This window comes from Arachis ipaensis, chromosome B4, assembly GCF_059453495.1.
Source record: "Arachis ipaensis isolate K30076 ecotype BB chromosome B4, ASM5945349v1, whole genome shotgun sequence".
NCBI lineage: Eukaryota > Viridiplantae > Streptophyta > Magnoliopsida > Fabales > Fabaceae > Arachis > Arachis ipaensis.
The window spans coordinates 121,798,670-121,812,586 of NC_142439.1; the positions used below are offsets into that span (position 1 = coordinate 121,798,670).

The 13,917-nt window shown below is 39.8% G+C and overlaps 1 non-coding gene across 1 annotated transcript; it reads left to right on the plus strand.

Moving 5' to 3' along the window:
- The first annotated feature begins 457 nt into the window (after window positions 1–457).
- LOC148569019 (small nucleolar RNA R71) lies at window positions 458–565 on the plus strand. The gene has a single exon (XR_015882762.1). It is a non-coding gene; the product is annotated as a small nucleolar RNA R71 (small nucleolar RNA).
- Window positions 566–13,917: the final 13,352 nt, after the last annotated feature.

Genomic DNA, 13,917 nt, shown 5'->3' on the forward strand with positions numbered 1-13,917 from the left:
GTTGATTCTTCCATGAGAAATTTGGGTGATTTCTCCATGAGGGGTTATAGGTGTTTCCATAAGGTTCACCCATATAATTTACCTCTGCTATTGCAGGGTTCTCAAGATCATAAGCTTCTTCTTCAGAAGATGCCTCTTGAGTACTGTTGGATGCAGCTTGCATTCCATTCAGATTCTGAGAAATCATATTGACTTGCTGAGTCAATATTTTATTCTGAGCCAATATGGCATTTAGAGTATCAATTTCAAGAACTCCCTTCTTCATAGGCGTCCCATTATTCACAGGATTCCTTTCAGAAGTGTACATGAACTGGTTATTAGCAACCATGTCAATGAGTTCTTGAGCTTCTACAGGCATTTTCTTTAGGTGAATGGATCCACCTGTAGAAGTATCCAATGACATCTTAGCTAATTCAGACAGACCATCATAGAATATATCCAGGATGGTCCATTCTGAAAGCATGTCAGAAGGACACTTTTTGGTCAGTTCCTTGTATCTCTCCCAAGCTTCATAGAGGGATTCACCTTCTTTCTGTCTGAAGGTTTGAACATCCACTCTAAGCTTACTCAGCTTTTGGGGCGGAAAGAACTTGGCTAAGAAAGCCTTGACCAGCTTATCTCAAGAGTTCAGGCTATCCTTAGGTTGAGAGTCCAACCATATTCTAGCTCTGTCTCTCACAGCAAAAGGGAAAAGCATGAGCCTGTAGACTTCAGGATCTACTCCATTAGTCTTAACAGTATCACATATCTGCAAGAATTCAGTTAAGAACTGAAAAGGATCTTCAGATGGAAGTCCATGAAACTTGCAGTTTTGTTGCATTAGAGAAACTAATTGAGGTTTAAGCTCAAAGTTGTTTGCTCCAATGGTAGGGACCGAGATGCTTCTTCCATGTAAATTGGAATTAGGTGCAGTGAAGTCACCAAGCATCCTCTTTGCATTATTATTATTTTCGGCTGCCATCTCCTCTTCTTGTTCAAAAATTTCTGTAAGGTTATCTCTGGATTGTTGTATTTTAGCTTCTCTTAGTTTCCTCTTCAGAGTCCTTTCAGGTTCTGGATCTGCTTCAACAAGAATGTTCTTGTCCTTGCTCCTGCTCATATGAAAAAGAAGGAACAAAAAAATAATAATAATAGGGATCCTTTTTACCCAGGTATAGAGGTTCCCCTGTGTGAGTAGAAGAAGAAAAGAATGTAATGTAAAGAAGGGAAGAAGAGAAAATTTGAACACAGATGGAAGAGGGGGTTCGAATTTGGGTGAGATGAAGTGTTAGTAGATGAATAAATAAATAGAAGGAGATGAGAGAAGAAGGATTTTCGAAAATAAAATTTTGAAAAGGGGTTAGTGATTTTCGAAAATTAGGAATGAAATCAAATTAAAATTAAAAATTGAAACAATTAGTTAATTAAAAAGAATTTTTGAAAAAGAGGGAAGAGATTTTCGAAAATTAGAGAGAGAGAGTTAGTTAGGTAGTTTTGAAAAAGGTAAGAAACAAACAAAAAGTTAGTTAGTTAGCTTAAACAAATTTTGAAAATCAATTTTGAAAAGATAAGAAGATAAGAAGTTAGAAAAGATATTTTTAAAAGGATAAACTAAAAAGATATTTTTGAAAAGATATGATTGAAATTAGTTTTGAAAAAGATTTGATTTTTAAAATCACAATTAATGACTTGATTCACACTAAATCACAAGATATGATTCTAGAACTTAAAGTTTGAATCTTTCTTAACAAGTAAGTAAAAAACTTGAAATTTTTGAATCAAAACATTAATTGTTGATGATATTTTCGAAAATATGATATAAAAAAAAGATTTTTGAAAAATATTTTTAAAATTTTCGAAAATAAATAAAAAAATGAAAAAGATTTGATTTTTGAAAAATATTTTGAAAAAGATAGGATTTTTAAATTGAAAATTTAATTTGACTTATAAGAAACAACTAAATTTTAAAAAGTTTTGAAAAAGTCAACTCAAATTTTCGAAAATTTATGAGTGAAAAAGGGAAAGATATTTTTTTTATTTTTGAATTTTTAATGATGAAAGAGAAAAACATCAAAAAGACTCAATGTATGAAAATTTTTGGATCAAAACATGTGATGAATGCAAGAACACTATGAATGTCAAGATGAACACCAAGAACATATTTTTGAAAAATTTTCAAGAAAAGAAAACATGCAAGACACCAAACTTAGAAATTTTTCATGTATAGACACTATGAATGCAAGAATGCATATGAAAAATAAGAAAAGACACAAAACAAGAAAATATGAAGATCAAACAAGAAGACTGGCCAAGAACAACTTGAAGATCATGAAGAACACTATGAATGCATGAATTTTCGAAAAATGCATAAAAATTTTAGAAAAAATGCAATTGACACCAAACTTAAAAATTGACTCAAGACTCAAACAAGAAACACAAAATATTTTTTATTTTTATGATTTTATGATTTTTTTGGATTTTTCAAAAATTAATGTGAAAAAGAAAAATAAGGATTCCAAAATTTTTAATATGAATTCCAGGAATCTTGCACTCTTAGTCTAAAGCTCCAATCCGAGGGTTAGACATGGCTTAATAGCCAGCCAAGCTTTAGAATACACATCAGTCATACAGCAGGAGATGAATTAGGAACAACTAGCTTGCTCTTGTGATGATGGTTTGGGAGCCTCAGTCTAAAAGAATTTAGACATGGCTTTGCAGCCAGCCAGGCTCCAACATTTTTCATGAAATGCTAGAATTCATTCTTAAAAATTCTGAAGAAAGAAATATTTTATTTTTTTGAAAATATTTTTTTTTTTGAATATTAATTGGGAAAAACGAAAAAGAAGAAAATATTTTTGAAAATTTTTTTTAAAACTTTTTGAAAATAAAATAAGAAGAAAATTACCCAATCTGAGCAACACGATGAACCGTCAGTTGTCCAAACTCGAACAATCCCCGGCAACGGCGCCAAAAACTTAGTAATGCAAAATTGTTACTCAGATTAGGTTGTAAAATTATTTGTTCGTTCTTTCCCTGGCAATGGCACAAAAAACGGATGCACAGAACCATGGTCCAAACATAACTTCACAACTTCGCATAACTAACCAGCAAGTGCACTGGGTCGTCCAAGTAATAAAACCTTACGTGAGTAAGGGTCGATCCCACGGAGATTGTTGGTATGAAGCAAGCTATGGTCACCTTGTAAATCTCAGTCAGGGGGATATCAAATAGTTATGGAGTTTTCGAAAATAGATAATAAATAACTAAATAGAAAAAAAAGATAGAAACACTTATGTAATTCATTGGTGAGAATTTCAGATAAGCGTATAGAGATGCTTTCGTTCCTCTGAACCTCTGCTTTCCTGCTATCTTCATCCAATCAGTCTTACTCCTTTCTATGGCTGGCTTTATGTAAGGGCATCACCGTTGTCAATGGCTACTTTTCATCCTCTCTGTGAAAATGGTCCGATGCGCTGTCACTACATGGCTAATCATCTGGAGGCATCACCGTTCTCAATGGCTGCATCCCTTCCTCTGTGTGAAAATGGTCCAATGCGCTGTCACTGCATGGCTAATCATCTGGAGGTTCTCGATCATACTGGAATAGGATTTACTATCCTTTTGCGTCTGTCACTACGCCCAGCACTCGCGAGTTTGAAGTTCGTCACAGTCATTCAATCCCTGAATCCTACTCGGAATACCACAGACAAGGTTTAGACTTTCCGGATTCTCATGAATGCCGCCATCAATCTTGCTTATACCACGAAGATTCTGATTAAGAGATCCAAGAGATACTCATTCAATCTAAGGTAGAACGGAAGTGGTTGTCAGGCACGCTTTCATAGGGAATGATGATGATTGTCACGTTCACCACATTCATGTTGAAGTGCGAATGAATATCTTAGAAGCGGAATAAGTTGAGTTGAATAGAAAAACAGTAGTACTTTGCAATAATTCATGAGGAACAGCAGAGCTCCACACCTTAATCTATGGAGTGTAGAAACTCTACCGTTGAAAATACATAAGTGATGAAGGTTCAGGCATGGCCGAATCGCCAGCCCCTAAACGTCATCAATATGATCCAAAGATGAACTAAAAAATCATAAGATGTCTAATACAATAGTAAAAAGTCCTATTTATACTAAACTAGTCACTAGGGTTTACAAAAGTAAGTAATTGATGCATAAATCCACTTTCGGGGCCCACTTGGTGTGTGCTTGGACTGAGCTTGAAGTTTACACGTGGAGAGGTCATTCTTGGAGTTGAACGCCAGTTTGTAACGTGTTTCTGGCGTTCAACGTTGGCTTGTAACATGTTTCTGGCGTTTAACTCCAGACTGCAGCGTAGAACTGGCGTTCAACGCCCTTTTGTGTCATCTAAACTAAGCCAAAGTATGGATTATTATATATTTCTGGAAAGCCCTGGATGTCTACTTTCCAACGCAATTGGAAGAGCGCTATTTTGAGTTCTGTAGCTCCAGAAAATCCACTTTGAGTGCAGGGAGGTCAGAATCCAACAGCATCAGCAGTCCTTCTTCTACCTCTGAATCTGATTTTTGCTCAAGTCCCTCAATTTCAGCCAGAAAATACCTGAAATCACAGAAAAACACACAAACTCATAGTAAAGTCTAGAAATGTGAATTTAACATAAAAATTAATAAAAACATCCCTAAAAGTAACTAGATCCTACTAAAAACATACTAAAAACAATGCCAAAAAGCGTATAAATTATCCGCTCATCAGTAACCATAGATTGCTTCAAGCCAACAATCTCCGTGGGATCGACCCTTACTCACATAAGGTATTACTTGGATGACCCAGTGCACTTGCTGGTTAGTTGTGCGGAATTGTGAAAAGTGTGAATCACAATTTCGTGCACCAACGACCAGGGTGACGTTACACTGATGAGCTTTTCTGGTGGGGCGATGTGGAAGTTAGCATGCTTCTGACATGGTGGGCATTTCTTGACAAACTCTGTCGCTTCCTTTTGTAAGGTCGGCCAGAAGAATCCAGCTCGGAGTACCTTTTTGGAAAGAGCTCGTGCCCCCAAGTAGTTGCCACACATGCCACTGTGTACTTCTTCCAGGACTTCCCTTGTATTGGAGGTCGGTACGCATTTTAGGAGGGATGTTGAGAACCCTCTCCTATATAAGATGTCGCCCACCATAGTGTAATATTGTGCGTCTCATTTTAGATGCTTTGCCTCCTTCTTCTCTGTGGGGGAGTGTCTTTGTTTTGAGGTATTTGATTATGGGGGTCATCCACCCCTGATCCTGACTGGATATGGTTAGGATCTTTTCTTCCTCTAAAATTGTTAGGCTTTGCAATGTTTCCTGGATGAGGCTTCTGTTATTGTCCCCTGGTTTGGTGCTGGCTAGTTTTGAGAGTGCGTCAGCCCGAGCATTCTGTTCCCGAGGTATGTGTTGGACCTCATATTCCCCGAGTTGTCTGAGCTGTTCTTTGGTCTTGTCTGGATATTTTTTCATAGTAGGATCCTTAGCTTGGTAGCTCCCTTTTATTTGTGAGGTAACTACCTATGAATCACTGAAGATGGTGAGCTTTTGAACTCTTACCTCTCTTTAGCCAGCCTCAAACCAGCCAGTAATGCTTCGTATTCGGCTTGATTATTTGAAGTAGGGAAGTCGAATTTTAGTGAAAGTTCGATTTGGGTTCCTTGATCGCTTTCTATTATCACACCTGTGCCGCTCCCAGCTTTGTTTGACGAGCCGTCCACGTAGAGATTCCATTTTGTGGGATTTCCCGGGGTGTCAGTGTATTCCGCGATGAAGTAGGCTAGATACTATGATTTGATGGCGGTCCGAGCTTCATACTGAAGATTGAATTCAGACAACTCGACTGCCCATTGTAGGGTTCTTCCAGCTAAGTCCGTCTTCTGTAGGATGCCTTTTATAGGCTGGTTGGTCCGAACCTTGATAGTGTGCGCTTGAAAGTATGGGCGGAGTCGTCAAGAAGTGAGTATGAGTGTATAGGCAAACTTTTCTATCTTTTGATAGTTCATCTCGGCCCCTTGTAACGCTTTGCTGATAAAGTAGATGGGTTGCTGCCAATGCCCGTCTTCTCTGACTAGTACTGAAACGATTGCCCAGTTTTCCACTACGAGGTATAATATGAGCACTTCTCCTTCTCGTGGTCGGGTAAGGATGGGAGGTTGCCCCAAGAATTTTTTGAAATCTTGGAAGAATTTTTCACACTCTGTTTCTGACCCGGCTAGAAACCTAGACAGGGCTGCAAGTCTTCCGTTGAGCTGTTGTACTTCTTTGATGCAGGTCGGACTTTTCATGTTGAGTATTGCCTGACATTTATCTGGGTTCACCTCAATTCCTCTTTGTGTGAGCATGAAGCCCAAGAATTTGCCAGCTTCTACCACAAAGGTGCATTTTGCGGGATTAAGTCGCATACCATGCTTTCTGATGGTGTCGAATACTTTGGTGAGGTCGGGCAATAAAGATTCCTCACTTTGTGTTTTTACCAGCATATCATCCACATAAACCTCCATTAGTTTCCCAATGTGGTCCGCAAATACTTTGTTCATCAATCTTTGGTATGTGGCTCCTGCGTTTTTGAGTCCGAACGGCATGACGATATAGCAGTAATTTGCTTTTGGGGTTAGGAACGAGGTCTTTTCTTGGTCGGTGGGTACATTGGGATTTGATTGTATCCTGAATAAGCATCCATGAAGGAGAGGTACTTGTATCCGGAAGATACATCCACCAGAGTATCTATACTTGGGAGTGGGTAAGGATCTTTTGGGCAGGATTTATTGAGATCGGTGTAGTCGGTGCACATTTGCCACTTTTCATTTGACTTTTTTACCAATACAACGTTGGCTAGCCATAGTGGCCATTTGACCTCCCTTATGAACCCTGCCTCCAACAAGGCCTGTACCTGCTCCTCTACAGCTTGCGACCTTTCCAGGCCGAGCTTCTTTCGCTTTTGCTGTACTGGCCGAGATCCTGGGTAGATGGCTAACTTGTGGCACATTAGTCCGGGGTCGATTCCAGGCATGTCAGCGGCCTTCCATGCAAAGGGGTCGAAGTTATCCTTTAGGAGCCTTATTAGTAGTTCCTTTAAGTCTTCTCTCAGATTTGCCCCTATATTTGTTGTTTTGCTTGGATTGTCTCCAATTTGAACTTCTTGAGTCTCACTTTCCGGCTGAGGGTGGAGTTCTTTGCGAGCTCGGATTCCTCCGAGCTCTATAGTGTGGACTTTCTCCCCTTGTGGGTTGCCTTTAAGGTTCAGAGTTTCATTATAATAGCGACGTGCAGTTTTTTGGTCTCATTTTATCATTGCGATCCCTTCTAGGGTTGGGAACTTCATGCACAGATGTGGAGTCGAGACCACTGTGGCGAGCTGGTTCAGTGTTGTCCGACCTATTAGGGCGTTGTAAGCTGAGCTCACGTCGACTACAATGTAGTCTATGTTAAGTGTCCTTGATCGGGTTCCCTTTCCAAAGGTTGTGTGTAGTGAGATATACCCTAGTGGTTGGATTGGAGTATCTCCTAGTCCGAACAAGCTATTCGGATATGCTCTTAGCTCTTTTTCTTGCAGGCCGAGTTTATCGAAGGCAGTTTTGAACAAGATGTCCGCGGAACTTCCCTGGTCGATTAATGTTCTGTGAAGGTTAGTGTTAGCTAATATGATGGTGATGACCATGGGATCATCGTGTCCTGGGATGACGTTTGTTCCATCTTCCTGTGTAAAAGTAATAGTGGGGAGGTCGGATGACCTCGCCCCTTCCCCTAGATGATATACTTCTTTAAGGTGTCTCTTGCGAGATGATTTAGAGATCCCTCCTCCTGCGAATCCCCCATTTATCATATGGACATGTCTTTCAGGAGTGTAAGGTGGTTGTTCAGTCCGTTTGACTTCTTCATCCCTTCTTCTTTTTCTTAGTTCATCTGCTTTGTTGGCTAAGTACTGATCTAGTCGACCTTCTCTTGCCAATTTATCTATGACGTTCTTCAGGTCGAAGCATTCATTAGTGGGATGTCCGTAAATTCGGTGGTACTCACAGTACTCTGTCCGATTTTCCCTCTTTTTTTGCTTTTGATTGGGCGAGGTGGAGGGATCTTCTCAGTGTTGCATATTTCTCGGTAAACATCTATAAGCGACACCCAAAGAGGGGTGTAATTGTGGTATTTTCGAGGCTTCTCATTGAGTTGATCTCCTTTTTTCTTGGATTCTTTATCCTTGTCCCGAGGTGGGTAGGAGAATCCAGATTTTGAGATTTCTCCTAATCGGGAGTTCTCCTCCATGTTAATGTATTTTTCTGCCCTTTCTTGTACTTCATTCAGAGATGTTGGATGCTTTTTTGATATGGAGTGACTAAAAGGTCCTTCTCGCAGGCCATTGATGAGACCCATGATGGCTGCTTCCGTTGGCAGACTTTGTGTGTCGAGACATGCTTTATTAAATCTTTCCATGTAGTTGCAAAGACTTTCTCGATCTCCTTGCTTAATCCCTAATAGGCTTGTGGCGTGTGTGGCTTTGTCCTTCTGGATGAAAAATCTAGCAAGGAATTTTTTAGCTAAGTCGTCAAAACTTGTGATGGATCTTGGAGGTAAACTGTTGAACCACTTAATTGCTGTCTTTGTCAGGGTGGTCGGGAGGCTTTGCACCGAACGGCGTCTGAGGCGTCAGTGAGATACATTCAACTTCTGAAATTGCTGAGATGATGGCTGTGATCCGAGGTACTGCCGTATGATGTCATGTCGGGAGCTTTAAAATCCTTTGGAACTTTACCTTTCATGATCCCTGTGGTGAAGGGGTCTTGGTCCTTGTGGGAGCTGTCATTGTGACTGGGCTGAACGGTTTTAGCTTTGAGATCAGCCTTGAGCTTTAGGAGCTTGTCTTCTAGCTCGCGTCGTCGCCTAGTTTCTCTCCAGAGGTTCCTCTCTGCTTCTCGTTGATGCTCGGCCTCTTTTTCGAGCTGTTTGAGGCAATCCTGCTGCTCTCGGAGGACATCTAAAATTTCTATATTTGGAGAGTGTTTGTCTCCATTTGGTTGAGATGTATCTTTCTGTGTGACGTCTGTATTCTTATGCGGTGTCCTGTTTTCTAGATCAGAATCGTGGTCGTTATCAAGATTGTCCTCCATGGTGATGGGACTTTCAGGTTCCCCGGCAACGGTGCCAATGTTCCGAGGGTTACCTGAAACTGTAGGCCAATCTCGGACGAGATCTGCGGTAGTGGTCGAAGCTGTCGTATCCGACCTGTTGGACTTGGTGGTGCTGCTGATCCTTCGTCACCAGAGGGTGGTGGTACTTGTAAGAGACTCCGATGCTTAAGTTAGCACATGCTTTAGGCAGTTTTTAGTAGAATCAGAGTATGAGTTATACCTGGGTGCTCTAGTGTATTTATAGTAGTGTGGAGTGACCTTTCTTTGAGATAAGTTGGTTATCTTATCTTATCTTTGAGTGAAGTCATCTTATCTTTAAGGGGAACCGCCTTTATCTTTCTAAGCCTTAGCCACCTTTAGATTTGGGCTGTGTCCCTTCATTTGGGCCTGCTTGGGCTTCTTATGTCGATTTGGCCGAACTCTTTTAAAGAAGAGGTCGGTCACTTTATCTTCAATTATTCCGGGTCGAATAGCTCGACCCAGGGTATGAACACATATGAATAGAGGAATAGAGTTGGAAAATCAAACTACTTTTTAGAAGGATTAGCGAACAAGAACTTCAAGTTAGGATATGAAAGAACAAGTCGACTCGAATAGCATTCAAGACACATAACTGAATAACATCGAGAAATAGTTTCTAACGTTCCCAAAACCCGCAATTCTCTTTACCCAAAACTCGTACATCGTCTATGATAACCCATTAGTGCTTTCATATACATAATTCACTAGTATTAAGTCGGCCAAACTTAATACCAGAAATTATGCAATGCAAGACTAATGGCGTTAATCAATAGACCGTCATGTTCATAAAGCTCTAATTCTTGTTATCCGAACAAGACCTATTACATGACAAATGCTGAGAGTATACAATTGAAGCATAGTCGGTCCATTCCTCAGGCTCTACAGGAAAGACCGCTCGGATACCATAATGTAACACCCTAACTATCAAAATGTCACGCTTCCGGCTGCGCCACTCTGATAGCTCGGGTATTACGACGATTCTTGTAATATTTAATACTAAAAATATGAGCCTGTTTAAAACATAAACCGTATCTTTCGAAAACATAAATTCATACTTACAATATAAATTACAATACTCACAGGAACTTCATATATATATATATAATACTAAAAATATGAGCCTGTTATTAATTTAATTTACAAACATCTCATATCAAAATCCTATCCCTCTTACAAGACTTGCAAAATTAAAGGCGAGGGAACCATAAGTACTAAAACAATACAAAAATATCGTTTGACAGAAAATAAATAATATCTTCCGAACTTCGTCGTCTGTAATAGGGGTATTCAAAACCGATTCGGACCGAACTAAATCGACGAACCGAACCGAAATAACCGAGAATCGAATTAACCGAAAACCGAAAAAATCGAAAAAAATTTATTTTGCTATTTTTTAGGCGGTTCGGTTCGGTTTTCGGTTTTGACTCTGAAAACTCTAACCGAACCGAACCGGTTAGGAAAAAACCCTAAAAATGACTAACCCCCACCCCCCAAACAAATGAAGCTGTTGTGCTAGTGTGAGAGCAGAGAGCGTCCCAGCCGTCCCTGACCCTAACCCCTAAATCCCCAATCCCTAACCTGCGCTCTCTAGTCTCTACTACTCAGTCGCTCTCGCTCTCTCTTCTCCAAATCTCCACACCTGCGCAACCAAATCTCCCCAATCTCTCACTACTCAGTCGCTCTCGCTCCTTCGAATCCCGACGCCGATGCGGAAGCCTTCCTCTTCGCGGAGACACCACCCACCGACCCAGAAGGCAGCACAGCACTGACCCAGAAGAGAGAGCACAGCACGACGTCGTCGCCAACTGACTCAACAGGGCAGCACAGCACCACGGCGTCGCCGTTGAGACGCCACCACCCAGCGCCAGCAGTGTTTCTGGGTTCTCCCACTCAGCGCCATGATCATCAGTTCAACCCACTCCCAGCACCTCCCAGTCTCCCAGTCTCCCACTCAGCCTTCCTCCCAAGTCAATATGGACCCCGAGCCACCGATTCAGGTAATTTGAACCATTTGTTATTTACTGGTGCATTGTTGATTTGTTGCTACTTGCTGTTTCCTGGTGGGTGCATTGTTGATTTGATGAATTATTTGTTTGTTGGTTTTGTTGCTGGCTTGCTGCCTTGCTGGTTGCTGTTTAAATGTTTATTGATTTATTGCTGCCTTGCTGTTTAAGTGTTTTAGTGTTTATTGCTGTTTAAGTCTTTAAGTGTTTATTGATTTATTGCAGCCTTGTTGGTTGCTGTTTAAGTGTTTTAAGTGTTTATTGCTGGTTGCTGTTTAAGTGTTTACTGGTTGCTGCCTTGCTGGATTGCTGGTTATAGATTTATTTTTCAGTTTATTGCTGGATGCTGGTTATTGAATGTGAAGCATATTGCAAAATTTATGTGCTATTTCAGGGTGATGGAGCCCTTGTTGCATGGAGACTATCCCACTTCCATGAAGAAAATTGCAGGCGAAAGAATTCCAACCTTCACAGATCGTGAATCAAAACTAGTTAAGGGTTCATATGACTTCATAGGTTTAATTCACTACACAAATATTAATATCACATACAATTCCTTGGTTCTGGAGAGCAATATGAGAGATTTCAGTGCAGATATGGCCGTGCTCATGCGTAAGTAATTCATTGTGTAGCTATGTTTAATTCTAGTGAATCTAGTAAGAGACTAGAGTTGAGAGACTGGAGTTGTTCTATAAGCTTGAAATACTGACTGCATCGCTTATGTTTTTCTCATCCTTATGTGTAATTTACAACTGGCTCTTTGGTATTATTTAGCATTTTTCTCTAACAATTATCATTGTTTCACACAGCCATTCATCTGATTCTTTTTTGAATGATTAGTGGATGAAGGTAAATAACTAGGATTTTACTGGTTTTGCAGATGGATCTGATTTGTTTGCAAATGCTGAGGTAATGATCTAAAAGAAAACAAGGATTCACATAATTACTTGATTCAGTTCTTTTGGTTACTTCACTGTATGACTAACTTTCTTTGCTTGACTCAATACCCTATTGAACCATGGGGTCTGATTGAAGAACTGAATCATTTCAAGCTCAATTATGGCAACCCCCTAATGCTTCACTGTATAATTATTATTGTTATTGTTCTTATTATGTAACTGTTTTTTTTATTTCAGGTTGGTTTGCATTAAGAAGTTTAGCTATTTTGTTGGAGAAGACATCATAACTTTGCTATCAGTTTAATGACAAATTATTTTTATTTTCAGTTGTGTTGACTATTGAGCTATTGAACTTCTTTAATTGTTGTATTTGAATTCTGTTGTCGTTAAATTTCATTAGATCAAGACTTTGTTAGCTATGTGTATTTCGGTTTGTCGATTTCAATGTTATGACTTTGCATAATAGTATGGTAGAATTTTTTTGATTTGATTGAAAAAACTGAACAAACCGAACCAAACCAAACCGATTTTAATTGGTTTGGTTTGGTTCGGATGACCTTGACAAAAAAACCGAACCAAACCGAACCGCACTTTAATTAGACGATCGGATCGGATGACTTTTCCCTAAAAAACCGAACCAAACCGCACCGCGAACACCCCTAGTCTGTAACCTGAAAAGAGAAGATCTGTAGGGGAGTGAAAACATCATCCTCGAAAGGGTTCTCACTATTGGGTTGCATAATTACTATAACAGGATACACGAGATAAAAATCGTTTCAGTGATTAATAACCGCCTTATGCATCTTTTCAAAAGTAAAGGTTTACTATAAAAGAAAAATCTGAAATCTTTTCTAAAAAAGGAATTGTTCATTTCTTAAGAATTCAAAAGCCTTTCAAAAGGTTTATCCATGCTGAGCCAGATTCGTTTTTCATACTTTTCCAAACCGGAAGTATCAACCAAACATGGCCTTCGGCCCACCTCATGATCAACCACGACCCTAGGCCCAAACAATCCAAACAACAACCAATCACCACAGTCCAACAGAGTCTCAGTCGCAAACACAAATAGGAAAGTTCAAACACAAACAAACAGTTACTGCAAGTAAAACAATTAGCAGTTAATCACAAGTAATCACAAAGGCAAACTAAGTACAATATGCACACCCATACAATGTCACATAGATGCATATGATGAATGCCTGCCCTAGTGGCTGATGATATCATCTGTCGGTTATAAAGCCAACCCGACAAGTCCTGGTAGCTAACCATTAGACTGTCCCTCTGTCGTGCATCCCCAACTCGAGTTATTCACAATCATAATTATAATTCACATCCAAACCTCACTGGTGTATATTCACGGGGGCGAGGTCATCCGGAACTTTCACAGTGTCCGGCCACACTTACGACATAGGATCAGCAGAGTATCGAGTCTCAACCTGTAGCACGTGGTGGCTAGCCACTGCGTCTACCCAGGGAAACTCGTATCTCAGATAATTGGATGTGCAACAATCACAATATCGATAACTGAGCATATATGCATTTATTCTCAGGCATAAATCAACATTCATCTCAGCCATCCGGCTTAAATTCATAATTTATAGTCATCCATCCGGCACATAATATATTTCGCAATCAGCCATAATTCATTATCATACACAGCCATTCCGGATCATAACAAAATAGCACTTCCACCATCCAACATCATCAAATTTATAAAATCATCATTCAAGCCATAAATCATTTTTCTCAATTCATTTCACTTTGAAATCAAATTTCAACTCTTTTCAGCCTTGGCTTTAAAGTTCCCATTCCTCAAATCATCTCGTCTCATAAGCCACTTTTACTCAAGTAAGTTCCCTTTTTAAAACAAAGCCACC